The sequence below is a fragment of the Vidua chalybeata genome, chromosome 1 (assembly GCF_026979565.1).
Source record: "Vidua chalybeata isolate OUT-0048 chromosome 1, bVidCha1 merged haplotype, whole genome shotgun sequence".
NCBI classification, from domain to species: Eukaryota; Metazoa; Chordata; class Aves; order Passeriformes; family Viduidae; genus Vidua; species Vidua chalybeata.
In genome coordinates this window covers 51,555,069-51,582,474 of record NC_071530.1, presented here as the reverse complement: position 1 = coordinate 51,582,474, position 27,406 = coordinate 51,555,069, and the positions used below count along the sequence as shown (strand labels likewise).

Sequence of the window (27,406 nt, the reverse complement as noted above, 5' to 3'; positions counted from 1 at the left end):
AGATAGTGGACTGATCTTCCTTTCATTCCTCCTAGGTTTACACTTGTGGTTTAACTGACTTCACTGGAGTTAATCTTGATTTACACTGATGGATACAAAGGAAAAATTGGGTGCTTGATCTCTGTGCAGTGGGAACTGCAAAACTGGAAGTTGCAAATAACAGCAATTTACAATAAAACATGAATTATTTTCAATAGTGATACAACAGAAATACCATAAAGGCTTGCTCAATCTGCTGGGGGGGGGGGGCTGACTAGTCTGGTAGTCAGATTCCCTCAGGGCCAAAGGGAGTTTTCAATAAGCAGAAACTGCATTGGGCATTTTTTATAACTATTGTAACTTTGGGTACCTGGTTTTGTGGCACAGAACAATGGTTTTATAATCTCAATGCTTTCATACAAGCAGATTTATGAAAATGTTGAGAGGATATGGGAGGAAGGGGGGCCAGCAGGCAGGGCCAGGTGGCTTTTCCACTGGTTCAGGTGCTGGCAAAGACTCTTGACCTGGGCTCTCCAGCACAGGCTGCCTGGCCTCACACTGGGGGGAATTGAGGAGGTTGAAACAAAAGTTTAAAGGCTGTCAAAACTTCACAATTTCATTTTAAAAGAGAAAAAATATATTAACAGAACTGTGTGTTCTACCCTGGATAGAAACCACCAATGTTGAGAGAGCCTTCAGAAATGCAAATGAATGTCAGAAGTTTTCAAATTTATTTCCAGCACACTTTTTTTTCCCACATATTTTTTCCAGCTTTGTAATAATGGTGGCACTGCAAGAATAATAGCTTGAAGTCTTCCTGTCACATTACCTGCTTGGTGGCAATTTAAAATGATTAGGTGATAAAAATGATGCTAAGACTGCTTTCTACACTAAGATCTCTGCCGCTACTACTGCTTCACCAAGATCAACAAGCATCATTAACTCTACTGAGTTTCTACAGCTATTAGCAGCATTTCAGCACTACCAGCAAGATGTGCTTCTGTGTTTGTTCAAAATCACATTAGCATCTTAACTTAATTAAAGGGGCCTGGAAAGTTAAACAAGGAAACTACATACTGTTTTCAGTAGTGCCTTTCTGGTCTAAACGTTATGATAAAGTTGTAGCAGGAGTGATCTAGCAAAACCATAAAGTAAGTCAGAGAAATAACTGTCTGGAAGACTGTTTCACTAAGCCAAAGGCAAAGCCAGGCTACAAAGTAATTTTTAGAATTGAGTGTAGCCAGTAAGAAGTAGGGTGTTTACTTAATTTTTGATGCTTTCCACTAAGTTTGTATGTTTCTCAAACTGCTAACAACTCTGAGGTGCTGTACAGGTGACAGGTACTATTAATAATAGTGTTAGAGCACTGAAGAAACAGCTGCAGAAATAAAATGTAGCTTCAGTTTGACAGTCGCTGCTGTAGAGATTTTGCATATAAGCTAGACAAAATTACTTGTTGCTATTTTGGTCTGTCTCTACTTCTGGTTGTGAGATAAAAAACACTATTCTCATGAGAAAAAGGGCAAGAGTAATACTGAAATGCATCAGCTAATGAATTGTCTTACTGCTAACTTGTCCATAAGACACCTCATAGCACACATCATCCTATTACGCTGTCATCTTTAGAGGCATTACTTAGTCACACAAAGCTGAGGATGGCAATCTGGTGCAACACTGAAACCTGAGATTAGCTAAAAACAATAGTGTTCTGTCACAGCATTTAGGTCTGAAGCTCTGGTTTGGCATGACAGCAAAGAACCTAAAAATACTTGCTATTTTGAATGCTGCTACACTGTCAAGTTGATATGATGAATGTAGCAGTGAAATCTACTGAATTTGTTAGAGAAAGATATCCAAATGATCCCAGCAATTGACCACAGACAGTACTGCAGAAAGGAGTGAAATTCCCCCTACATTCCTCATGACTGGGCTGTTGGAGACAGGGAAGAGAGATGGGAAGAGAAGGGAGAGGAAATCTTCCTCACCCAAATCTCAGGTCTAGGTACATCCATGTACTCAGGCTCTGAACAACATAACACCAGAAAAGTGTTTCAACTCAACCAGATCCAGGACTGATCAAGATCAACAAGTCACCTCTAGCTACAGTAATTTTCCAGCGCTTCATATACAAATTAAAAAATCCTCTCTCACAAACCCCTATATATCCTTCAACAGGTTTTAAAATGTGATATTAGTTATGAACAGAACACAATGTTAATTATTTTTCTCTTCTATTCTTTGAACTCCTGCTAAATCCTGTCACATTTAGATTACTATATCTGTAAGAAGAAGCAGTAAAAGAGGATTTTAAAGCACATTCATAATACAAATTTTTTAGCTTCTGTATGCATACCATTGTTCCCATAATTTGCAAAAATGTGCAGACACAATGATTATTTCTGCATCAAACTCGGCCTGTAGGTGAAATATTGGTATATGGATATTTACTCAGTAAATACCTATACATGTTGGGTGAAATGAGGATCTCATTTAATTGCTCCATGGAGAAAAACAGCAGCAATGCCATAAATATTTCACAACAGTCTTGGCCAACTGCTTATATCGCCTACCACTGTGTAGGATGAGTCCCCAACAGCAAGTCTCCCAAGAATTTAGCACTTCTCTGCTTTCTGGGGTGGGGATATGATTTTCCTTAGGGAATTGATCTAAAGCCAGTTCCTTAGCCAGCCCTAAAAAACAAATTTAAGCAAGCTGTCTTCTTATTGCTACTAGCTCAGCACTAGCTCAGCACCATATCCAGAGTCCTGTTCTGCTGCACACATTGCTCCATCACTGGGCTTCAGTGCCAAAATTAAATAGATTTTGGTAGCAGGAGGCTACAGGGGTGACTTCTCGGTGAGAAGCTGCTGGAAGCTTCCTCTATGTCCAACAGAGCCAACCCCAGCCAGCTCCAGAACAGATGCACTGCTGGCCAAGGCTAAGCCAACCAGAAATTATGGTAACACCTCTGTAACAACAGATTTAAGACAGGTTAAAAAAAAAGTTATTACACGCAGATATAATTGTGGTCCGAGAGGAATGAGAATGCGTGAGAAGAACAACTTCAAAGACAACAAGGTCAGTGAAGAATGAGAGGGAGGAGGTACTTCACGTACTGTATTTGAGATTCCTCTGCAGGCTGTGGTGCAGACCTTGGTGAGGAAGCTGTACCCCTGCAGCCCATGGAGGTCCATGGATGTACAGAGATCCATTTTCAGCCTGTGGATGAGTCCCATGCCGGAGAAGGTAGACAATCAAAACAGGCTGTGAACCTGGGGAACCAGGAACAGGCTCCTGGCAGGGATCTGTGGACCCATGGAGAGGGGAGCCCATGCTGGAGCAGGTTTCCTGGTAAGGCTTGTGACCCTGTGGGGGACTCACGCTGGAGCAGCATGTCCTTCAAGGACTGCAACCTGTGGACTGGGACCTGTTCTAGGGCAGTTTGTGAAGAACTGTAGCCTGTGGAATGGGCTCCTGGAGAAGTTCACAGAGGATTGTCTCCGTGGGAAAGACTCCATGCTGGAACAGGAGAAGGACTCCTCTACCTCAGCAGTGGCAGAAACAACTCGTGATGAGCCAACCATAACCACCATTCCCTGTCTCCCTGTCCTGCTAGTGGGGATGAGGTAGAGCCTGAGAAGGAGGGAGGGGTGGGGAGGAAACAGTGTTCTTGTGATTTATTTCTCAATATTCTGCTCTGATTTTTTTAGCAATAAACTAAATTAATATCCCCAAGTTCAATCTGTTTTGCCCATGACAGTAATCAGTGAGTGTTATCTCCTGGTCCTTATAAATAAACCTTTCATTATATTTTCTCTCCCCTGTCCAGTTTTGAATGGGAGTAATAGAAAAGCTTTAGTGGGTGCCTGACATCCAGCCAGGGTCAACCTACCACAGAGGGGTCCAACACATTGCATATTTAAACCCTTCCCCTGCCAAGTCCAGCTCCCACCAGAACTGACCTAGTTCACAGCTGCTCCATTCAGACTCTTGGGGGGCCCCCAGGAGCCCCACACTCTCTTGACCACCAAGAGTTACTTGCTCCAAGACCTCAGTCAAGCTGCCAGACCAGAAAGACTATTGAACTCTGTCAGAATGGTGGATCTGGTGCTCAAAAAGCTCCCCTGACCACAAGGAAGCAAACAGCTGCCTTCACCTGTGAGCAATGGTCAAGGTGCAAAAAAAGATACATGCCCTGCCACACTGAATCCCAGGACAGCTGTTTGCATTACGGCTTGCTCCGGGCAAGGGCATCACCAGGCTTGAAAGAAAGCTGCAGCCCCTCTGAGCTGCTAGCACAAATAACAAACTTCAATCAAATTAAATCCCTGACAAACAATTTTATTATGCAAGCTTTAACAGCAAATGGCAGCATTTCCTAACAGAGTTTTATGTAAATATGGTATTATATTTACACAAAAAATGAAGAGAACAAACTGGAATATTCATCCTTATGCACAAAAGGCACCCTTAATAAAGCAGCTGTGCTTTTGTCTAAAATATTTCTCTGGAAGGGGGTAATTATTATTTAAAAAAACCCACACTGATCTGCTCCTGACAGCTCACAAGGTACATGTTCATCTACTTGCTCTCCCTGACAGCTGATCTATTCTAGGCACACATAACTAACTAATAAAGACTATTATACTTCTGATAGAAAAGTAATTCCATTTATCTTTACTCTTCCTACCAGCACTGCTTCCTTTCAGTGTTGGGGAAGGATGCTGTATGAGGTTTCTAAAATGTGGTTATTTTCACCCCTACTATTTCCATGCATTACTTAGAATTTTAGATTGCTCTGCTTTCTTGAGAAAAAACAATTTGACACAGATAGCATCATTCTGAGGACGAAGCAAAAGTAATTATTTCTGTTACAAAATGTCCCCCTAGATCTGCATGTGAACAACTAAGATTTTTAATTTTTAATTTTATTACTTTGTCTTTCTGTTAACAAATAATTAATATGATTACTAATACCCTATGTACCTCTAATGTCCATACGATTTCAATTACAAAGCCATTACTGGTATTTATTAATTCTATTCAATTTATCTTCAAACTAGCATCTTAAACTTACAACATTAGTAGACATTCATGGAACTGCGGCTCCTCCAAACTTGCTCACTAGAGTCCAGCACCATTTATGTGTTGCAACCCTTGAGACAGAACATGAGATTCAACAGGAGACTGCAAGCTACACTGTTTATAGTTCAAAAGCACTCAATTGGATTAGATGGCTCTCCATGTCCTCCAAAAAATAAAGGATTGCTTTTGAAACAGTGCTGCCCATTGCATCTTTCAATCTCCCTTCTTTCTAAGCTTTAAAGTCAGTTTTTCAGAAAGAAAAAATTCAACAAAAAATGTAACTTATGACACAGCACAGCCTATTTTAGCTGGTATTAACCACTTCTTCCACTTCACCCACCATCAGAGCCCTTTGCTTCAGGAAGGCCACGGGAAGGGTATCTGCCACGTATATGAATTAGTAAGTCATTGCATATCGTTCATTTAATGTTCCTGGCTGTTTGCTTTTACCGTGTTTTTTTTCAGGGATGCAAGGTTAAGATTTGTTATCAATGCTGCTGAATACAAACATCACCTATATAATGTTTATCCCAAAATGAAAAAAGATGTTTGTCATTAGAGGCAAGTCCTAAGTCATTGACTGTCTAGAACTTCATTCAAGTGCAAAACTCACTACTGAGAATCTGTTAGCTGGCTGTGTACTCTCAGCAAAATCTGATTGATTTCCAGTAATGATTTCCAATATGAACAGTGCTCTTCATATTGGTGTGCTTCTTCCTCCTGACCTGAAAAGCCTTTTTAGCCCTGCTCCCCACCCTCTTCTCCCCTCTGCAAACCAGCTCAGCTACTTGTCCCTTACATTCAGAAACATGCCATGGACTTCCTGGCTCCCTGCAATGATTCAGTGGCTCGGGGGATCTTTTCTTCAGCTTCTTCTTCTCTAGAGAGGAGAGCCTCAGCAGGGCTGTAGCAAGCTTTCTGCCCAGGCTGAGAGGAAGGAAATGCTTCTGCATTAATCACACAGTGCCGTGTCAGGCACTGCCCAGGCCAGGTGGTGTAAGCCCTTGGACCTAAAACACAGAGGCCAAATGCACCACTAAATTAATGTAGTGCTACATGGTGCAGTCAAAGACATTAAAGTTTTAAGACTGCAATTGATTATATGTAGCTCAACTTTCAAACACACTGGTCAAGATGGACTGCAACAGTCATGCCATGGCACAGTGATACATGTCAGCAGGCTCTCAGTTTTACTGTACAGAGGACTTGACATTGGCTTTTAACTTACCAATAAACTACCCTAACACACTGCAAGAAGTGGGAAGGAAAAGGAACTACAAATCCAACAGTCACATGTAAAATAAAAGACTACACCAACTACACTACAGCTTGTCTGCTGCCAACAGCACTTGGTGTTAAAAGAACATGGTGGTTGCAATTGCCAAGAAAGGAAAAACGTCCTCAAACAGCCTATTTTTTTAGGCTCATGGAGCTTCCATAAAGTAAATCTGTCTTTAGCCTAGAATGTTCGTTATCGTACCTGAAATGACTGTCATCTTCAATCATTCATAATTTCTCATTAATTATCAGTCTCTGGGGCATACTGTAGGAGAAACATTGCTATCAACATCTAAGAAAGCTACATTTCTGAATTATATTTTGAACTCAAAATTGAAGTGGTGAGACACTGGAACAGGTTGCCTAGAGAAGTTGTGGATATCCCATCCCTGGAAATGTTCAAGGCCAGGTTGATGGTGTTTTGAGCAACCTGGTCTAGTGGGAGGTGTCCCTGCCCACAGCAGTGGAGTTGAAACTAGAGGAACTTTAAGGTCTCTTCCAAACCAAACTGTTCTATGATTCTGTGAAATATGATTGTATCTTATTTGACATTGCTTTTCCCATCCTGGCCACTTGTACTCAATATTTTCTACTGTTTGTTTGTTTTGCTGTCACTTCACAAACAAATATGATACATAGCAGAATTTCATTGACATAAAGTATTTCACTGATTATTTAAAATCACTAGATGTGAAATTCTTTTTTATTTTGAAGATATGGAAAATTTTGCTGAAAGCAAAATTATCTCAGAGGAAAAGCAAACTTTAAATTACTATTACAGATTTCTGTTAGTTCTAGAAACAATGCTAGCAGCTTAAATTCCTCTTAAACTGACATCTTCCTTAAAAGTATTGAAAAGGTTAGAAAAAATAGCACTTTTTTGCTGTACTATTCTAAGCAACATAAAACACCCAGAAAACACCCCATCACTGATGTCCACGTGATTACAAAGTAAATAGAAATACCTAAGAACATAGTGACATATCTGAAGATTAATCCTCAGGTATTTCAACCAGACTAGACACATTATAATTAGCCAAATGCAGAAGTCTTGAAGCAAGTGAGCCCTACAGCTCTATTCCACCTCTTGGAAGATGTGAGTATAGGTGCATATTCTTCTTAATATCACAGTTTTAGAAGGATATTGTTATGTATCACTACAAGATATCCAGTGATGACGAAGAAGTTGGTGTAACCCTGAGATAAGCCTCAGAACCTAGAGATGTCTCATGCAAGTTTTGAACCCAACATCAAGCCTGGGGATCTCTGAACAGATACATCTACTTCATAATTTAAGGCATGGCAACCTATCAAAAGGTGTGTCTGTTCCAGAATAGGCAGCACTGCTCTTCTAGAAACAGGCAGGCTTGTTTCAAGACCATCAAACTACTATCTCATGTGTGCCCACTACAAAGCAGCCTTCATGAGACTAAGGGAAGCACTTCACCATGAAGCCCAGAACCAGGAAGAAATTCTGATAAGAGCTTAAAGCTTACTGGAGGGTGGGTTTAGAAAAAGAACAAGTTAAACACCAACATTTCCAGGAAGACCTGGAGAACCTTGCAAGTTCTGTACAGAACTAATATTGATGAGCCTTGCAGCACTGAGGTAAGGACATGGCAAGAGGTTTGTCATGTCATGTGCAAGAATGGAACCTGGATGACACAGATTTTGAAGGGCTCATTTATAGCTACTTAAGCACAAAAGAGACCATTAAAGTATCATGTGTAAGAGCTGTGAGCAACAGTATAGTTATACAACTTCTAATATACAACTTCACATTGGCAGCCAGGGAGATAAATCTCTGCTGCTTTGAAAGGGTATCCATAAATAGCCATAGCACTCTCCAGCAAAGCACAGGACCTTTTAGGAAGGCCAGAATACTGCAGGAAGCTCTTACTCAATTATACCTGAAGTCAGTCAGCCATGAAGGATGCCTTACACAAGTCTCACATGAAAACTATACTGGAAATGGACTTTGAAAACAATGCTTCAGAACAGAAAAGTCCCTCAAGTCTATCATTTTGGGAGTGGGAAGAAAAACTAGCAAAGATTTAACAGTAGAAAAAACATGCCTTGGAAAGCTTGCCTTGCTGTAGCTGTCTAAATTCACTAAGTGCAGCTTTCTTAGCCTAACTTCTGCTGCCCACAGGTGAATGCTCCTGTTAAGAAGTTTTGCTCCTTCTCTTGAATCATGGACTTCAGAAGTCAGGGGATGCTGAATGCAGCACTGTAATTTGTAGAACACAGAATGGACAATATCATTGATGCAGTGTAATTAGCCATTTCCCCCCTCCCTGCTGTGATTAATGGTGTGGACAGGAGGTCTGCTGGCCGAGCTCACACACGATTCTGGCCCTGGAGGCATGGCCTATGGCACCGTGTGAATGCTTACATGAGAGGTTGGCAGGCAGAGACAGCTCTGGGAGCCTTTGTTATTGTCTGGTTTCCTCTTTCCTGAGCTCCTCCAGCTTGTACAATCTGTGTAACCTCTGGGAAGGCAGCTTTAGAATTGGCTTACTTGATGGAAAAACTTGATACATATGATGCAAAGTAATGAGTAATGTGACAGTGATTGACAGCTAGGGGAGAAGAGGAGGGGAAAGTGGAGTTAAGCTGGGTATTGTGTGAAGAAGCAGAAGGAAGAAGGAAAAAAGGAGAGTTCCTCATTACAACAGGTGGGGGAGATGAGAGGTTTTGGGTTTTATAATAATAATCATTATTAAAGTCACTTAAGTTGACACAAGTTTATGATGATATAAATAGTACCCCAGTGATTACTGGATGTTTTTCTTCAAAATTTAATCTTCCCCAAACAGAAAATAATTAATAAGTGTAGGAGGCTGACAGCATACTCCCTCTTCACATTTGTGAACAGGCCATGTGATGTGAATAGAAACCCCAGGGCCTGGTCCTATCTGCACTTCCACTGATACACTGTGCTCCTCGAGTATGCATTTAAGGTGAGTCAGAACTTGCCTGCCAGCTTCTCATTTCCTTCTCCCTTACACTGTGAAGTCAGTTGTAATTTTTAGTGAATGATGCAATTACATTGCCTTGTACCAAGCAAAAGTGCACTGATGTTTTACTGCTTTTTGAGTTTGGGTCTGAAAACAGAATAAAAGGCTGTAATTGATTCCATCAGCATGGTATTTTTTTTTTTTTTTTTTTTTTTTTTGAAACAAAAAAAAATTAAAACCCAGAGAACCTTCCTTCCAGTAGAAAAATGAACTGAAAATGTGAAATTTCTCACTTTTTTTGCTTTAGGAGAGGTACATGCCCAAGAGACATCCTATCTTAGTTCATATCTTAGTTTATCTTCAGCTGACCAGTTTGGTTCTGGACCACTGGCATGGAAAGCTGAAATCTTGGGGGAAAAGAAAAAGGGAGGAGCAGAAATTATAACAACTTGAAGACACTTGTGGCAAAACTAGAGATAGCAATTATATATCAAAGAAGAAAGGGCTTATTTGAACAAATCCCAACTGGCTCTTATTCTTAGTTATGAGTAACAAGACCCTTTTCCAGAGCTCCAGAAGGCATACTAGAAATCACTACTCGTTGCTGCTTTTTGGAAAGTTTTGCAAGTGTCTTAGAATATGCCATGCTTGCATTCAGCCTAAGGGAACTCCCATCATTAGAAAACAGGTTATGCTGTAGTTTTCCTCCTGCTGCCTATATGCAAGCAGCTCAGTACAACAAACACATAGGAGATAAGGTTAGGAAATTACAGGCACAGTAGTTGTCTGTCTGTCAATATAGAAATCTTTTCTTCCAGAACACAAACAAATGGTTTGGGGATTTTTTGTTTAAATCCCAATCTTCTACAGTTACTATTACGAGACCACATGCCACAGCACACTCACTTTGATGTAGCATTAATATCAGTATTTTAGCAAGTTCTGTGTGCAATCATAATGTGCTGAAAGAGTAAAACATCTTCTCAAAACCCTTTAGTTGCTAAGGGGGACTAATTTCAGCATCTATCCCTCTGAAAATCCTACAACTAAAACCTCTGTAATCCAGGGTCATCTCTGCAAAAGATCTGCAAGTCAAGATGGGTCATGACAGGTCAAACTTTGAATATAGTTCCTGCTTTGAAAACACCTGGTAGGTCTCTCTATCATTCCTTAGGGATGAGGGGATCAAATAGTACAAATCTTCAGGCCAATTGAGTACATTCATTACCACGTTCAGGGACAACTGCAACTGCAAGACACATGCATACATCTTTAGGGTAAATGCATATCTAATTTGGACCTTATCTACTCAGTCTACTTCACTGCTCATTTCTGCAGGCTACAATTCAGAGAGGAACTAGATCATGTGCTCAACTCACACTTAACATAGAAACCTCAGCACCCCCTGTGCTGTACTGAAGTCCAAAGAACATCTTTTAAAATTTCTGACCATATAACATGATGGAAAAAAGACAGAGAAATTTGCAACCTCTCAAAATAACATATGGACCCCACAGTGTCTTTAATTCTTGATATAAAAAGCTTTACATTTTGGCTTGCATACAGAACTTCAAAACCAAAACACCTTTGCTGAGAAAGTTCTAGTGTTCAAAAACTACTCAGACTTGACACTATATGGGCTCCTTCGTTTTTGTTGCAACTTCATTATGAAGGAGGAAAGTTCCTTAACTTGTCACATTTAACCAAAATTGGGTTGCTCTGACCCTAATAGCAATGAGCTGATTCTAGGAACACATGAAAGTCCCTTGCTACTTTTCAAAATAGTACAAGCAAGAGTTATCTTTTCCCCAATTTCTCAAATACCCCTTTTCTATCCATCCACTGCTAAAATGAGAGACGTATACTTAGAAATTCATCCTGTGAAGTGTTTAAGACATTCTGATGGCTGCAATTTATCAACATAAATTACTGTACTTCACAGCAATGCTCCTGTCATAAGAAAACACCATGTGCCCTAAATTGTCTGCTGCCCTCTCCAATAATCAGCCTACTTTTTAAGATCTAGAGATTTGCTGATAAAGGACACCTCAGTGCATACAGCGACAAAAAAAAAATTGAGTTTCATACACATCACTGGAAACTGCTCTATTAATCTTTAGATTGGGGTCATTTTTCTCTTGTGATGTGGTAATAGATTACTTCAAGAGAAAATGGGGAAGAGCACCCAGACAGGGGCCTACTGAATACTAAGCAAGTTTGCCTCCTAAGCAAGTTTGCCTCCTTCCATCTTGGTCTAATCCTGAAATATATCTAATGGCCAAAGCTGCTGTTTACTCTGTATCAACCATTGCTGATGCAGAAGGAGCACATTATGTTTAGTGTCATCAGCCTGCCCCCGCATCTCCTCAAGCATCCTCTGCCATAAGACCCAGCACTGCTCCTCTTCTCTCCCTGATCACAACACATTTTGCTGGTTCCAGCATCATCACTCACCTGCCCAAGAGCTCCTGAAATCCCATATCCAACCTGCTTTGCAGTTATTTTTTTTTATTTTCTCTGGGAATCAAAACCTACTCTCTTCTGGATAAGCACTCTGATCAACCTGTCTTTTCTCCTGTGTTGATTCAGTCTCTAAGTTAAAACATATAGCAAAGACTTTCTCTGTCTCATTCCTCAATCCCTCAGGATGAGTCCTCTGCATGGTACCAGACATTGAGCCCCATATTTAATGTTCTTTTGTTTCAGGACATTTAAAACTGCATGAGGAAAAACATACATGAAAGTGCCTGGGAGTAAATTACGAAGGGAAGTGGCATCATGTTCTTCAGAGCCTTTGTCAGTCTTGATTTTTATAGTATTCTTCCCACGTGTGAAAATTATGATTACCAGCAGCATAGGAAATGCCCACCACTGTCTTTAGAAGCACAATTCTCCATCCACAAAACAGACATCAGTGGAGTGCCCTTTGTGCAAATCACAGAATCACAGAACAGTGTGAGTTGGAAGGGCCCCAGATGGATCAATGAAGTCCAACTCTTAACTGAATGGCCCATATGGGGATTGAGCCCATGACCTTGGCATTAATTGCATCATGCTTGCACCAAATGACCAAGAGCAAGGGTGTTGTGCCTTTGGCCTTGAAGGTACAATCTCGTATCCTTGGAGGATCCCTGCTGGATTCCTTCTCTCACTATTTCATTTTGCAGCCAAGGAGATGGTCCACCAGGGTGGAAGAAAAGCACATTGAGCTTCACCACTCCTACTCAGCCGAACTGCCTGTCGGGCTGTGGCTAAAGGCATAAACTAAAGCAGTGTGGAATGCTGGCATCCAACCTGCCTCCTGAGATGGCTCAGGAACCCTTGCACAGGAAAGGACAATTCAGAGGTTTAGTGACACCACTGCTTGGCATCTCTGCAGTTCCTCCAGTATGTTTGCACCTCCAGAGAGCCTCAAAATTAAGCTCTTTTGATCTACTTCTGCCTGCTCATGGTAACCTCAACATCTCCTCCTATGTAACACAAAATGCACTGGCTATGTGGAGGTTAAAGGGCTCAGGATTTCCCCTGCATCTTCCTCCTTCTAAGAAATTAATGTAAGATTTTCTTATATTGCCCATACATGTTTCCCAGGACACACATACAACTTTTAAATGATGACTTAATGTCTTTAAAGTTTTAGGCTCTGCATTATCAGCTAGGAAATTCTATGAAAAGGTTGGACACATTTTGAGTTTTTTTGGGACAATGCAGACTGGACTTTATTGAGACAGAAGAAAGGTATTTCTATGAAGAGCAAGTTAAAGCACTACCAGGTAAGCCCATATATAATGGGACTGTATAACACCAACGATTTCTTGTATATTCTCTAACAGTCCTGCTCTATTTTAGTCTTGAACCCCTAAATATCACTTGTCCTGTGAGAGACTATTACAGATCCTCTGATATTAATGACATCTGTTTCACACAGCCAACAAGCCCCCAACATCACGAGACAGAGGGGAGAAGGGGAGATGCTCTCACTATACTTTATCACAGACAATGGAAACTTCTGCCTCTCCACACTCTGGGAACATCACCCCAATTTCACAGCAAGGATGACTTGCTCACTCTCGCTGCTTCTTGCTGTTTAGATGCTACATGTCTTATTTTGCATAACCTCCCCCTTCCTTTTCATGGCTTGTGTCAGTCTCATAATTTCACAGAGGAAAAAGAACTTTGCTTCTTGGGAGAAGTTGCACAAATGAATAATAGAAGTCCATACTGTAAGCACCTTTCAAAAATAGACACAGAGAAAGAGCCAGTACATATTGGTCCTACTTGGATGCTAAACCACAGGTAAAGCAGTTTTTGGCTGGTAGCAGTGGTGTTGTGTGTCTGCACACAACCCTTTGAGCATCGACTTTGGAAGTTTTTTTTTTACACTAAGTGGGTCATAATTTTTGTTCCCAAGTCACTGTGCAGAGAGAAAGAAAAAATCACTGGGGCATCCAGTAGTACTATGGGGGATTGGATGAAGGTAAAATGACAGTGCTTATTTTTTCATTAAAGCAAAGCATCTGCCACTTTGTTAATATTCCAGTATGCCCTGCTCCCAGAGAACTGTGAAGGCAGCAATGATTAAAGGCAGCTCCGACTGGGGAAAATGCATGTTTCACTGACCTCAAAAGTGTAATTCAAAATTTATGCTGCTGAATGGTCTACTCTCTAATCCGAGGAACCATCTGTGTAGATGTAGGTACAGTACATGCACAGTCTCAGGAGAGGCATCCCAGACTTATTGTTAGTGTGACAGGGAACAAAAGATGATGGTCCACTGTCAACCTCTCCTGCCTAAAAAAAAAATTTCAAGTGAAGCTTATGACCCAGGAGGTAAAAGGAACCTGGTCCTCAGAGAGGCCACTGCCCTGACCCATCAGCTGTAATTGCTCAAAGAAGCCACCACAGGCTGCTCAGGGCTATTTTGCTGTAAATAGGCAGTTGTGAACACAGGAGACTGCAGTGGCTTCCTGCCAAAAATCTGCATTTTAATAACTTTGTAATTGCATATTTTTGCAATCTGTTGACTCTGACTTATTTTAAGAACATCCAAAGAGTAAAACAGTATCACCACCAGATTTTCTGGCACTTTAAATTTCACAATGAAGTTTACATCAACTCAGTAATTACTATGAATAATTCATAATAAAGGTTATAATAATGTGACACATTCTAGTGATTCCCTGAAATTTAGGATGTTGAAGTGATAGAAACAAAATAAAAAATTAAATGTAATAGTAAATATTAGAAGAAATATAATTAAATTCCATAATTAAAAAACCAGATTGCAAATCCAGCCTGGGTGATGGTGTTGCTATCAAGCTTATGTAATTTCTTTAGAAGTGATTTGCTTTAAAGATGAAAAATAATTTTAGCAAAAATGGCCGTGATCCTGCAAATGCCATCATCCACTGTCATGTGAATAGTCTACTGCACAATGGGACCACTTGTGTGAAACTGTTTGCAAGATTGAGGGTCCAGTCACAGTTTTCAAACACTTGAAAAAATTATCCATCTTAATAAAAACAATATGGAATTACATCCATTTTTACTTGGTTGTGCTTTTCAGATTAGTACTGTGAACAATATATTGTGTACAGGATATGGAAGAAGTTTCAAATTATCCAAGTCCCTTTGCTTAAAGAAACAGAGTCAAACATGTTTTGTCTCACCTTAGCTCACTGTACCCTTTCCATCCAATATTCTGAAACTGTGATCCCTACAGCAGGCTTCCAGGGAAGGCCACAAGACACCTAGATGCTCTATTTCCTTCATGTACCTATAAGGTTTGAGAGATTTTGAAAATCTTGTTTCACTTGAAATTGAACTTTTTACATCTTCCCTCTGTACAGATACACTGACTGACCATTCCAAGTCAACCAATTGAACTCTACTACTTAAATGGAATATTAACATAAGTCTAGTTTTGTGTTTGCAATGCCTTTCTTAAGTCAGAATGTTAACACTGGAAAGGCTTGTTGTTCCATTTCATGACTGGAAGAATGAAAGCTCAGTTCTCTTACCCCTCTTTCCAATGAGGCAGTAGGCTGAAATGAAAATTAAATCTATAGCTTCCAAGACTAGAAGCTATGTAAGGAACCACCTCACAATAAAGCAGACAAGTAATTATAACTTAGCGTGTACATCTCCAAAGGTTGATCAGGCTGAATGGGCTCTGACTGGCTCCTTTTCTTCCCTAATCCTGAAAAGTAGCAACAAAAGCTCCCAGTGGGCAGCTGAATTTGCCCCAGCATACACTGGGAAGAACAGTAAAAGGCTGCCAGAGCTATGATTGAAGGTTTAGCTACACCAGTTCAGCCCAAGAGGTGTTGGGCTTTTTGCTGTCATCTTTCCCTCCACCCCCAAGTTGTCATTCCTTGTCATTAGAGCTTATTTCCTCAGGAAAGGTGTGTTTGCTAGTAAGGTCCTGGGTGACAGATCCTGGTGACAGATTTGTCACATATAATGATATACAGATGTGATTTTTATTCTGATTTGCAAAAGGAAATGCAGTGTTTTTATCTAGTTCTGAAGAATGTAAAAAATGCAAGGATTTTTTTTTTACCCTGAATATTTAGCAATACTTTTCTTGAAAGCTTGCAATTATTTCTCTGTTTTCTCATTAATTCTCTTCCATAGTCACTACATGTACCTCAGCCCTCCAGTTTGAAACAATATCATGTAGCTCCAATAAATACACCAGTTTTTACCAAAAATGAGTGAAGTATTCAGAGAGAATAAACTAGAGTTGGAAGTATTTAACACGGGTCACTAAATACAGAAGAATAAACAGATCCTAGAAGGATGGCAGCTGTCATAGATGAGACAGGTTTATGATATATGTGGAGTGCAAACTCCCCGCACCTTCCTAAAGCTGTAACTTGTCTAGTGGCAAGGGAAGCACAGCAGTTGTTTCATCCCCTTGTCAGCTGAAGAAGCAACCTGAAGAGCTTTATTCACTTAGAAATGTAAAGTAATACGCAGTGAATAATACTTGAAACATTCTCCATCACTCATCCACTATGAAACTTTCATCTCCAGGCAGCAACCGCAACACTTTCACCAGGAGCCTCCAGTGGCTGCTTCAAGGCTCAGCAATGCCATAGGAGGAAAGTAACATTTAATTTTACTTCTTTATTGGTGGGTGGGAGGGATGGGAATGTAACAAACGACCCCTGACATAAGGCATTTCATGGAGAATTGACCAGTTGGGATTAATGGCCCTTGGCTGAATCTGAGCTATAAAATTTTTCAGCCAGCTATTAATTTTCAGGAAATGTTCTATCCCTCAGCCATTATTACTTAAATAAAAACATATATTGTATATATGGTCAAATCAAATTACCGCTAGAATTTTGTCAAGCACAGATAAGGGTGTAAATTTACTGTGTTATTAAGGCTTTTCCTTTTATGCTCAAATAACTATAGTTTGGTAGTGGGAATGACTCTTATACATGCTCAGGGAAAACACCCTTGCTTTGTCCTTGTGTAAAGAGATCACGGGATTAGAAGCTGGAATAACAAATTTTTAAAAAATCATCATCAATTACCTCAATTTTTCTGTTATGATCATGAAGAAAAGCAGTGTACATATACTCACAGATATTCACTGTAATTACACTCACTGATAAGTATATTTATCACACAAAAATATACACAGTACATCAAAACACATGGAAGGTATCATGGCATTTTTGCAGTGAATTTGGGATGAATATATTAATTATGCACAGGAAAGCTGTAATTGCATAGTGCAGATCATCCTAAAGAAGGCTAATAAAACTTTCCTACCCTACATATACTCTCCAGTTTTTGCTGCACATTGCAGGAGCACCAATTTATGAAAAGGAATTTAGCAAAATTTTATGGAAGCTATCGCTTGCAAGACTGAGTCTGTACTTCAGCTGTCATTGGTGAGGCCATACAGTGATTTGAGAAGGAAGAAGACTATCACCAATAAAATTTTAGAAGCCTTTATAAATGACTGAAAATAGATTTTCTGTACAAGTGCCTTGACTTGAAAATGTCATGGTAAGGTCTGGACCCATGACAGGTATACAGTCCAGTATACAGTTAGCATTAATGTATTATTTTACCAGTACAGAGAAGAAATTTATAAGCTTACAAAGCATCTACATAGGGCCAAGGATGATCACAGATACATGACTTTAAAATCTTGAATGCTTTTTATGTATACAGAAGTGATGGTCTCGTCTGGAGATGTTTTACCTTTATGAGCTGCTCTGTTTTCCTCCCAGAGAGCCCGGCACAGTGTGCCTCAGGCTGCATCTTTAGGGGTGGCCTCACCGAGGACACAACAGAGGGTGGATTGGTTTTGGGGTGACAAAGCTAAGAAAGGAGTGGCAAAGCTTCAGTCACCCAGCGGCAATGGGGGACTAATGCCATTCCCTCCCTGTCTTTGAGGAGCAGCAGGGCTGGACATCAAGCCCTGTGGCATCCCTGAGGCTGACGGGACCTCTGCATTGCATGCCAGTCACCCCAACACCCCTGATGGGAGTTACTGGGTTCTGCACTATTTTTACAATGCCACTTGCAGAAAATGAAGGACATTCTAAATCCACACCATGAAAGGAGAAATATCAATCTTATTTATGCTGAAATGTGCATTACTTCATGCCAGTTTGTGGGCATACAGTCCCTGGCCCTTGCCCCTCACCTCCCTGCATCAGTGCTAAGCTCCCTGGCACCCTCAATATGGTGCCCTTGAGGTGCTCTCACCATTCCTCTTCCCTCTCACACCCAGCCTTTGATCTTTCCCTTGTCTTCTGTGAGGGCTGGCAAGCTCTTGCTCCATCCAGTTACCATGTTCAGCCACCTCACACTCCCTTCCCCACACCAGGAAGTGCTTGTCTTTTAGCAAAATAACAACATGAATCTTTCCAAGCTACTCAGCACCTGCAGTTTGTCAAGTGAGAAGGAAGTCTGCCCAAAGCATGTGGAGACAGGGCTGCTCTAGAAAGACTTTCAGCTTTCCAAATCATTTGCTACTCCTAATGTCTTCCACAGTGGTCTGCCTCATGCCTTGTTAGTTCTGTGGATTGCAGAAAGACTTCCAAGCAGCGTGATATTAAATGCTCTAAAAGACAACAAAACCAGGATGGGGCCCAGTGTAACGTGAGCTTTATACTAATACACAATCAGTGAAATAATCACTTACTGCCTCCGCACTTCATGGGAACATTTGAAACAAAGGAAAATTAAGCTTGCATGTTCTGATTCACCTTGGCCTTCTTCAGTCTTGTACTTAATGTAGTCACTGATATGCAAACCAATTTCATCAAGTATCGAGAGATTATTCTGGCTGGTAGTAATGACTGAGCTAAAAAAATCAGGTTTTATCAGGCTCTGATGCTGAAGAGCTGCATATTCAGCTCTAAATTTGTATTTCCTAGCATTTGTTGCCCATTATCTGTGAACACATACAGCTGAAAAGAAAAAGTGCTTTGTAAGGACACAACTCTGGACAAAATTTACTCTCAAATCCTGCCCATGTGCACTCTGGGAATCCAATGCACCTCAACTGAGAAGGTGGCCAAGATCTTCTTTTCTTTTTCACTCCTTGTACTGAAATGAAACTTTTGTACCATACTGCGTTAACCCATAAGAGAATCAGAAAGCAAATATTAATTTCTGCCCTAAAAGCAGCAAGCAAATGTAGCAAATATTTTATGTTGTAATTTCTGTAATCAATACTATAAAAGTTGGTGAAAAATGCACCACCACCTTAAAGCGCATTGAAACCTGTAATGAAATTTAATAGTAATCATAATGTTTAATTCACCAAATGGATAGAGCATAAGAGATCATCCACTGTGAAAAATAAAATTCAAACATTCTTAGAGCCCTAGAATAATACAAAAACATTAGAAAATAAAAGTATATTTATATGCCGCAGATTGAAGTTCTTTCCTGAGTAGAGAAAAGGCAGGAAGACACCATGAGGTGATAGTGCTATGTTCCCTAGGTGTACAAACTACTTAAAAAACAATTAGGTAAGAAGATTCATACTTTGCTTTTCTTTTTCCTCACAAACCAGTATGTCTTATTAGCATTACAAAGAAAGGTATCACCTAGGAGACAGAGCAAACAGCAATGCTGTTTAAATTAATACTCCTTTTAAATTTTTAAAAGGAAACTGTTTTCCCTAGCTGTGACCCTTGGCTAATGCAAATCCACTTGCTTCTATTGCTTCATTCTCCTTGCTTTATTTTCCTATGTCATTCAATATATCCAATTCTTTTTGTAAGACTGAGAGAATTAGAAGCAGGAATTGTGCATATGCTATATGTTCTTAGAATGCTTCTTTAAGCCTTTTTTATTGCTTCTAAACAAGCTTCAAAGCCTTGTTTGTAGTCACAGCAATGACTGAAAAATGAAATTTTATCAGCTCAGAAATATAATTCATGAGATGCAATACAAATAGGTATCCAAGCAGATAGTTTGATTTTAGAAGTAAGAATCCAATACTTCAAAAACTTTAGTAGATTTTTTTAGTAATTTGTGCTACACCTAAACAAACTAAGAATGGATTAAGGGATAATATTTCCAGGACTTTTGGATATTTTTATCTGTAATGATAGTTAAACAATGGTAGTTAGCAGAGGGAATTTGTTAAGTATTTCTGAAAAATCAGGACACTTAGTACAAGGCTTAATTTTGGCTTGTAAATGTTTTGGTCACAGTGGCATAGAAAATGAATAGTTAGGGGGAAAATACCTAATACCTTTCTCAATTTAAAACCACTGTACTGTTATTCTCCATTTCAGCCAAAACTACTCCAACTTCCTTATGCACATGAAAAATAACACCAAACACTGAGAAGCAATTACCAGCTCCAGTGTGATGAGTCTCTCATGCTTGTAATTAATGTGTTTTAGCTTAGCAACAAGACAAATCTGAAATTAGTATTTTGTTACATTTTCTTTGCTGTACAAAGAAAACTCACCAGGCAGCCAAAGAAGAGTTATATCAACATATCTTCTCATAGTTTTCAAAGTTGTTTGGTCTAGGTTATAAAATAAAGATGGTGGAGGAAAAGAATTGCTTGTAATGCTTTGAATGCCACAATGATGTTACCAGCTTGAAATGATTAGTTACTCATTAATACAATGCTGAAGTGATTTTTTCCATGTCAGTCCTCACATACATGGATTTTGTATACACACATAAAAGATATCAAAATATATCACAAAATAAACCAAAAGCACCATTAAGAGTATCATCTAGTCACATTCAACTGATGCTGATGAGAATTATTTGCTTCCTTTTTTATTTGTACATTAAGATATGGTCTTAAACACTTGCACAGGAGCTATTTTTTCTCCCATTTCCTGCCTCTTTGATACTGAGGTATTTTCTTCAAACCCTTGAATTACGATTCTGTAAGTGGCTTTGCCTGTGCAATGTTCTGGACCTGTCTTTGTACTGTGTTTATTTCAGCAGTCATGAGAGGGTTTTGTCCAACACAGCTCAAGTTGTGGTGAAGCTTGTGGTGATTCAGCCCTGGTGTCTGAATTGCTTTGAAATCTCACTTGGTGACAAACAGCACAAGCTTGCTTGATCGTGGTATTCAGGCCTTTTGTTCACCCCTGACTGAACAGGCACCGTTGGTGAGGATTTTGATTGGGAAAGAGAAATTTTGGGCCAAAACCCTACAGTGAGATGTGGTCTCCAGAAAGGTTAACAAGTTCTTCAAAACAGCAAAGATAGATTGCTGCTTGTTGGCAGCACTGTGATCCACTTAGCCGAGGCATTTAAAAAAAAAAAAAAATTGCTCCTTCTGCTTTCTGATGCCTTTCATCACTCTTTATGTAGGAAAGTAAATAGCTGATGCTAGCCCAGCACTTGGTCAGTCATTGCCCTGTTCATAAATCAGAATAAAGCAAACATCACTTTCTTCACAGTGTAATCAGGACACAAGTTCCCAGTGTATGGTGCTTTCAGCTGTCAGCTTTCCCTATTTATCTTGTTTTTTGGAAATCAATCCTATGCAATGTGAACATGGAGAGGTGGAAATGAAGAAGAGAAATTTGCACAGTATCATTCCTCAAGTTTACTTATCTTGTAAATCCATAAGGCACCTTTCATGTTCATGTAATGAGCATGTTATTAATTAAAAAGAAATCACCTCTGCAAAGTAAAATCAACAACAAATCTAACACTTTCCCTCTAGTAACTACTAGAAAAATGCAAGGAAAAGAGATCTCTCCCTCTTAAATATTCTAAGGCAATATATTTATGAGAGCATAACTCATTGAATATGCTTCCAGTATTAAAGACAAAACCAGATTTCCTTAAAACTCATGCTATACTGGAAAAGAAACAACAAAAGAGTTATTTATGGTAGACCAAAGGGCTTCCCACATGGAATCAGACCTGTATAAATACAGACATTGTATTATTGAGTATTAACTCAGTTGCAACCTTGCCAGTAACTGGCATATAGAGCAATCTATTTTCAAAGATGGTTTGCATCAGTCGTGACTGGCTATTTACTTCCAAATGATGAAACTTATGGTTCAACTTCCTTTTATGTGGCCCAAAGAAGATTTGGAGATAAGCAAAGGAAAGACCTCAGGACTTCAACTGGTGTCTACAGATAAAAATGTGTATATATTTTATAACACTTTTATAAACTCTTTAATACTGTTTTAGCTATTACTTGCATCATGTTCTAGCACCTCACAAACAAGCACAATGCAAATGCATTCAAGTAATGAAACTTCCTCTAATAGTCCCAAGAGTAAATATTCATAAAATTTTCTTTAGACATCTAATTTGATGTCTAAACAAGAATAATTCTAGAATTGCACAGAATAACCACAGCACTGCCTTGCACCACAGAGGAACTGAGTTGCCTAACTTTAAAAGCTGCTAAATCATACCTAAACTGGAAGCATAAAGTGATTCAAAACAAGTAGTGGAGATGCCCTAAAAGAAATTTCTGGAGGACACTTCTAAGCCACTGATGATTCACTGCTCATGACCTTCTTTAAGATCATGGATCATGAGCATATGGAAATGGAAGGCCCAACAGTAGCGACATAGAGAGTTGTAAATAATTGCAGTGTCCATCTTGAAAGTGAAGCAATTATCTTCATAACCTTTAAATAGATCTGAAACCTGTATTCCCAAGAAGGATAGGCCAGAAGTGAAGAGGGAGACATTTTCTTCTCTATTACAGCTCACATTTCTCAGTTCAAGAGAATTCAGCTTGGTGTCACCCAGAGGGGAAAGTTTCTAGGGGAAGCAGACCACTAAATATCTTATGGTAAGAAATACCAGCTGATATTTGTTCTTACCTCACCTGCAGATGCTGTGGAGCAGAAAAATGAAGAGACAGCCAAAACACAAGTGAAGTTTAAATGAGACTGGTGTGAATCATGACTGCAATAACCAGCTCACCTGGGGCATGTCTCCTATGTGTAGGCAGGAGCTCAATCAAAGCAGTCTGGTATAAATGATATGATTTTAGAGAGAATGACTTAAGCTAACTCAGCCTGGTATGTGAACATTTTGTGTTGATCAAAACCTGAAAAAAAAATCAATACAAAATGAAAATTCCACTGGTCAGGCTTTGAGTAGTGGCAGACTCTGACATTTAGATCCAAGCACTGCAGGCAGACATCTCTTTTCAGGTAGAGGCCTGTCTCCAAATCAGATGCTCATTTCTCCTGCTTGGCACAGCAGGCCTTTAAATTGACTGTCCCTTACTTCTCTGGACACAAAAATAAATCAGGTTAGCTCAGCCTGACAACTGAAACTGCTAAAGCTAGCCTGGCCTGCAGCAGATCAGGAGCTGTTCAGGTGCCCTGCTCTTACAGCAGAGTGATAGAGTAGCAAGTCCCGTAGAGGAGGATGAGGGAGTAGTGATGCACCTCTCTCATTAGGTTGCATCCAGGTCCACAGGGACCACAGCCTCAGAGGAAAATGCCAGGGTCTACTTTAAGGGCCTGCTGTGCTAATCCATCATGATGGGACAACCTCAAGACTCCTCCTTCCTTGTTTGCATTTGGAGCCTGGATAAAATAGACCAACCTGGATTCCCATGCACACAGTCCAGGTAAATGCTTAAAGCCCACAGACAACCATTAGTGAAAAACTCTTTTTTCCAAAAAATACACAGAAGTACATAAGCAAGAAGCTCCAATTCAAATCAGCAGGCTGCTCCATATCCTTACGACAGGTGAGCAACAGAGAGACCCTGAGCTGCATATGTGAACCACTTAACTAATCCTAGTATGTAGGGTACTAATTGTGCACAGAGGGTTTTAAAAAAACTCACTGACAAAATAAGTAGCATATTTCCTGCCACAAAAGGTCTTTCAATACTCTTAATGTTCACATCAGACTACCTGAGTTGCTCTCACACTTCCCATCTTCTTTTCTCTCCTACACTCAATCTATAGCTCATGGAGCTTTGGCTCTGCTCAGGTTAATGGACTCCATTTTCAGCCATCTTCTCACTTGCCAGGCAGAACTGAGCTACATCTTGGGGAGAACTGTACAAATACAAACAAAGTGAACAAAAATTAAACAGGTTTCCTTTGTTTGTAAAGGCTTACACAGGATGCTACAACAGGTATTATATTAAAACCTAAAATAAATAAATGTAAGCTGTTCCTAGCATTGTAAATATGACATTACTTTCCATGTAACCTAAGGATTGAAAAGAGAACGGAAAAAAAAAAAAAACCAAAAAAGGTGATAGAACAAAACAGTCATTACACCTTGGTAAAAGTGAAGTCACTTACACTAAAACCTAAAGCAATATTTGTAGCCTTTGTCCTGGATGATCAACAGGCAGTAATTATTAGCTCATTAGCTGCTCAGATCACCATAAGCTGGTGATGTGCTCAGAAATGGCTGAGGAGTAGACAAAGAAATTTGTCTCCCAAGAAACCAATTTGGGTCCTTCAAGAAAATGTGATTAATGTTTTCTTGGGATGCTGCCTACACCGGAAGGGCAGCTATGTCTTTAGACATTATTAATATAGACTGCACTTCTGCTATAAAACTCTCTCAGGTAAAGCCAGCTATGACAGAATTACTGACCTGTCAAACTTCACCAATTTGCTTTTTAACACTGAGACCATGTGAAGGTTTACCAAAGCTGCTATTTCTCACTACTCCTGCCTGGCAAGGCCACCTGCCCACTAATAGGCCTGGGGAGCTGGACAGGGTTTTTGTCTCTTCTGCATATGTGCATAAAGGTGTGAAAACTTGGACAACATGTAACAAACCACAGTCAATTAGGTGGTGAACACACTCTTACATGAGACACTTAAACTGCTCCAGGAAGAGGGAGATATTTCGGTTTTCCTCTTCAAGTTGAGAGATAAGAATCACTGCATTTATTATACAAATTTACTACTTTGGAAATGGGTATTTGAATAGTTTTCTTGTTTTTGTTTTGGGTTTTTTTTTTTTTTTTTTTTTTTTTTTTTTTTTTTTTTTTTGATATTTCTACAGGTCCTCTCTCATTAAAAGCCTACCTGATGGCATGATGAAAGTGTACATTTAAACTTTCTTAGTCACCACGACACATACCCACATTATACCTAGAAATGTTAGGATCTGAATGTGCATTTTTACGTATGTAAATATCCACTTCTATATTATGTAAGTGATCCTAGAACATAGCATTAAGCTTTTTTAATATGTTAAAATAGAAAACCTCCACAAATACAGACCTCACAGCTTTTCCCCATGAGGAAAGACATTGTAGAAGCCTATGGAAAGGTTTCTTACTACTACAAAATAAGACAATTTATTCTCAAGATGTCAACTGAGCAATAAAGCACAAGTAACCATAAAGTATTCAGAAACTTTTCTGCAGTTTGCTGTACTTCTTTATCCAAGATATTTTTATGTGTGTGCATATGAACACATACATTATCTGACTTGTCATTAGCTTATCTAAATCTTGACATGAAGTATAAATTGTTAATGATGTGCAACTGAGAAATGTCAAAAGTATATGGCAGGGCCAAAAGTCAGCACAGAAAGGTAAACAGGAAAACTTTCCATGGCATCTTCTTTCCTGCTAAAAACATGTACAGTAATACCAGTTAAGCAAGCTTCACACAGCACTAAACAGGTGAAAGAATAGAAAAATCCTTCTTTCACAACAATACTTAGGGGAAAAAATAAAATTCCTAAAATTAATCCTGGAATAGTCAGTCCTAAGTCTTCTTTCATGACAGAAACCTTCAGATTCCCATGTCTTTTTCACTATTGTTGGCAACTGATCACTAAGTAGGATAATTGCACTCTAGTGTCATTGATTTTACACTGCATTTGGATACACTGGTTCATTTAAACAAAGGTTTCTTACTTTTGTTTTTTTTTTATCTTTTTAGTTAACTGCACAAGGAAGGGTCTAATTCATAAGCATTGTTACTTATTTACACACAAAGATTTGAAGAACAATTGCTGTAGGCCTGGAGTTTGACAGGGATTACACACCTAATGATAAGAGTAAGAAAACTGTACTCTGTAATAACAAAGTATATCCCAGGGAAAAAAGAGAGACAGTGGGAGGAATACTGTCTAGCTTCTTTCTTGTGACCCATTCGGTGTCACAAGCTCTGAGATAAACAGGAAGATGTTGGTTTCCACTTTGTGTTGGTGATGTATAAGCAGGAGAGTGTTGTTCTTTCCTTCTAGAGAAGGGAAGGGTCATCACACATCTCCCTGTGTCAGGCACGCACAGATATACAGTCAGCACAGATGCTCTTGAGGTGGTGCTGTTTAAACACTACTTCTTCCTCAAGGGTGCATAAAATTAATGTCAAGCTCATCCTGGCTTCTAGTGGTTATAACATAAACCCAAAGGTACCCTACAGAGGTGAAGTGAGTAATTTATGATTTATATCAGCTAAAGCAAAGCAAAGCAAAATACAGTAACCTCTGCAGCCCACAGCTCATGTACTCCTTGTAAATATGTGTGACTCTGAAAGCTTATCCAACCTCTTTGTCTGAGGAAATATTTACTTCGTGAACTGCATGTTTCAAAGTCACATTTCACATCTAGCATATGTTCATTCTGAAGTCTGTACTTTAGCAACTCTTGGTCCACAGGTCTCCTACCTCCAGCATTGACTTTCCAGCTAGCAAAGCTGCCTGCTTCCTTAAGACTTTTAGGTTTTGCATCTATTTTATAGCTCAGTGCTCTCTGACTGAAGTTTAAGACACTGTAGAAGCTCATGTAGAACATCAGCTGCTTTTTAACTGAGAAAGACATATTTCATATGAGCAGTTTTCATTCAGTTTGCAGGAATGCTGGTTTGTAGAGTGCATAGACATCCCACGATAATATGTGTTGTGTCCTCAGCTATGGGCCATTGTTATTACTACTGAAAAAGTTGTTCAGTAATACTTCAGGAAAAAAAATGCCTCTTTTACTTGTCCAAGGTTTCCTAGAGTACTCTGGTACTCATTGGAGAAATAGAAAAGCAAGAGCACAAAGAAGAGGGCTGAACAGCCAAATGAGGTGGCATCAAGCTGTCATAAAAATATGTGGAATATGAAACTAGTAGCAGAAATAGAAACTTTCAAGCACCAAAGTTTGATGTCCTGGAGGCTAAATTAAATCAGGACCAAATTTCTGCATTAAGGGAAAACAAGAAATTTGTCCAGAATGTTGTATTTGGAAAGCCTGCTGATTCAGCAAATTAGGGTCTTTCAAATGATTGCTACACATAACATCAGTAATTAACCTCCAGATATTAAGCTTTCTTTTTGTATTTACTGCTATTCAAATGCACACACTCAGAGTGCATTTTTTCTACTTGCTCCAAGGAAGTGGACATGCTCAAGAAATGAAAAGATTTAGTCAAAGGGCAGGTTTAGGACACAAGATTTCATTTTAATTTAAAACTAGAATCTTGAAGTTTTAAGGACAGATTTGCCAAACAAGCATGTAAGAACAGGAAATTTCCAAGGTATCCTGTAATTAAAGAGAAAAAAAGTTACATGTTGAAGAATATAATGACATCTACTAATCCTGACCAGAAATCAGGATCATCATATTACCCAAGTAAAGTAAGGATTCTTTTTGGTCCAAGAAACCTCAGAAAATTGAA

At 39.4% G+C, this 27,406-nt stretch overlaps 1 protein-coding gene across 4 annotated transcripts in view; it reads right to left on the bottom strand.

Moving 5' to 3' along the window:
• Nucleotides 1–27,406, bottom strand: part of TPK1 (thiamin pyrophosphokinase 1) — a 294,653-nt gene that overhangs the window by 4,845 nt on the left and 262,402 nt on the right. Inside the window, exon 9 of one of the 4 annotated variants that reach the window (XR_008433490.1) lies at nucleotides 23,675–23,821. The exons of the other annotated variants lie outside the window; for them this stretch is intronic. The gene's annotated coding sequence lies outside the window, so the exon portion shown is untranslated. The remainder of the gene's footprint in view (nucleotides 1–23,674; nucleotides 23,822–27,406) is intronic. 4 annotated transcript variants of the gene reach the window in all.